Source organism: Paramormyrops kingsleyae, chromosome 11 (genome assembly GCF_048594095.1).
Source record: "Paramormyrops kingsleyae isolate MSU_618 chromosome 11, PKINGS_0.4, whole genome shotgun sequence".
In the NCBI taxonomy this organism is placed as follows: domain Eukaryota; kingdom Metazoa; phylum Chordata; class Actinopteri; order Osteoglossiformes; family Mormyridae; genus Paramormyrops; species Paramormyrops kingsleyae.
Genome location: NC_132807.1, coordinates 14525927 through 14528615, shown reverse-complemented (window position 1 = coordinate 14528615; position 2689 = coordinate 14525927). Strand labels below are relative to the sequence as shown.

The 2689-nt window shown below is 41.5% G+C and overlaps 1 long non-coding RNA gene across 1 annotated transcript; it reads left to right on the top strand.

Annotated features, from left to right (window-relative positions):
- The first annotated feature begins 1435 nt into the window (after positions 1–1435).
- LOC140593390 (uncharacterized) lies at positions 1436–2270 on the top strand. Its single transcript, XR_011993688.1, has 3 exons — positions 1436–1472; positions 1726–1794; positions 1903–2270. It is a non-coding gene; the product is annotated as an uncharacterized lncRNA (long non-coding RNA).
- The last annotated feature ends 419 nt before the right edge of the window (positions 2271–2689 follow it).

Below are 2689 nucleotides of genomic sequence, written 5' to 3'. Positions count from 1 at the left end.
TTCTGATATATGGAGCCAAGTCGGACACTTTATAATCAGAGGTGGACATTTCAGGTCCACCTCTAAAGAGTCACAGTCACTTAATATTGAATTGGTTAGTTGAAACAAAATCTAGATCTGGATTTATACTTTCTGGACCTGAAATTTCCACCTCCATTTATAATTTTACTATTAACAGGAAACACGCTGGAGTGGGTTACAGCACTATGGCAATAGAATAGCCCCACACTGGCTTCTGTGACCCAAAGTTCAGTCAACACCAGAATTCTCTCTTCCTACGCCATCTTTCTCCTCAAGCCATGTTCCTGCAGCCCTGGATCTCGGGCAAGCCCCCATTCTCCATTGGTACTTTTGGACATTTCAGACTTCACTGCCCAGAGAGGGTGAGAACATGGTGATGTTGTGTTGATCTGTGTTGTTCAAGTGTCTCATAAGCAATTTTCAGTTCCAGTGGTGATTTCATGTAGTAACTGATCACAGTCAATTACAGCACTAGTCAACTTAGGGGCAACTGGTAATCTTTTTCATGGAAGGTAAACCCAGAAACTACAGGACATCTCTCTTCCTCTTTATGTACATGTTTTTGATTAACAACCCCAGGACACTCAGTGTGTAATACATGTGATGGAACTTCTTCATTTACAGCTTGGTTTGTTTCATCAGTAAGAGACACAGCTATTAGTCGTTTTCTCCTCATGGGACCCCTACTTCTAGGGCACCCCTGGCTCGGTCAGCATGAGCCAGTAACTGGACCCTTGGCAGGCCTGGGGGGCTGTTTCTCACTTGGTTCACTTTCACAGTTACATATCCAGGAACAAAGAACACATCATCTTTCCAGTTTGAACTATCACACTGCCACCACTGTGACCATCCTGTGTTGTGGCACTCATTAGATAGGAGCTTATGCATGGCCTTTAAGAAGCCCTCCACAAGTTCTTCAGAAACTTATGTTCCAGTCAGCAATCATCCCTGAGCACAGGAACCCCAGAATAATATGAACCACAGAACTAGAAACCCTTTGGTTCTGGTATCCCTGATGGTGTAAGGTATTTTGATCTCTCCTTTCCCCTTATATTTGAATAGTTGAATAGTTTACTAATTGAAGAATTCCACTGCATTCACCCTGATTATCCTGCTCCTAACCCCATGGCCACCTGCCTGGTATGCAGTGTAGGGGGGATAGTGTCTTGCAGAGATTCTACCCATTCCCCACAGACCATGGTCGTATATTGTTATGGACTTTATTACAGATCTTTCCCTTTCAAATGGATTTAGTACTATCAGTGTTCCTGTATATCGATTTCCTAAAATGTGTTGGTTGTTGGTTATGTAGCAGGTTTTTCTTTCTTTCTCTTGCAGATGGGACATCATAAATTAGTTGACTAACAGGCATTTAAGGAGCCAGCTGGGGTCCTAGGAGCAGGCCTGAAATGAGTAGTGTTCGCCGTGTGCAGGGTTTGGTGCTGTTGAAGGTTTGGTTGAGTTCTCCATTTTTATGTTCATATGGTCATGGTGCTTAGTACACTAAGTTGGTTTCTGTTTAGTATGATAGTGAATAAAGACTGATTAAGCTGCTGGTATTGATAGTATTTTAAGCATTGCAGTATAGTGTTGTTATTGATAGTGTTTTCAGCATTGCAGTATAGTGCTTCATTTGTGGGTCATGCGGGGTGCGGTTTGGATTCTATTCACATTAATTTGTATTTTATTTGTATTTATTTGCAGCATTTCGTCTCATTAGCCATTGGGTGAGCAATATGCATGCGGTGCTAACTGCATACTTATATCAACCAGGCATGTTTATTGTTTTTTGGGATGGGAATGTACTTTTGGGGATTCTTTTGCAGAATTCTAAGTTTGCATTATGTGCATCTAATGTTTGTTTATTTGTTTCTTTGACAGCTAGATTTACGGCTGCTGATCTCTCCCTTTATATGTATCTGGGGGGTGCTGCATACCTTGTGCAGGTGCTGCTCTTTATTAGGTGGTTTTGGTTGTTTTGTTTTCCATTAGCCTGGTGGCAATGGGTTGTATATAATGTAGTATTGCAGGAAATGTGAGCCCTAGGCTAGAAGGTTTTTTCATTTCATTCCCCCTTGATCCCTTTTGTTTTTACTGGGGTTGGCCTGGGATAGTTGGGGGACTGATGAGTAGCGAGGTTTTGAAAAGCATGTTCACTAGCATAATATGAGGTATGTGGTGTATTTTTACTTTTAGTGTGTAGTGTTTTAAGTGCTTGAATTGATCCACACTTGGCCTTAGACCTCAGCAACTTGTTAGTGCTCTATCTTTGGTAGCTCGAGTAGCTTAAAATGCCGATGGCTTTGTTATCCCCCATTTTACATCAATGTATCTGTTGACCAACTGAAATGGCATGACTCCCAACATTTAATAAAGATTGAATCTTTATATTCTTTCCCAAAACCCGCTTATTCATTTTTTTTAGGATTGGCATAGTCAGCCCTCACCCTGGGAAGAAGGGGTGCTGCAGTTAATCTCCCTTGCTTAATGTGATGGATCTGGCTGATTGTGTGTTTAATCAGGTTTGTACAGTAGGTTCTTCATGGTAACAGAGGACATTATCTTAGACCTAAGGCCACGTTTCACACCTGGCGTATAAAGGTCATTCTATGCCTAACTCGAGGTTAACATTAATCTTCTTTTGGGTATGAACCTCAAATTAATGGCC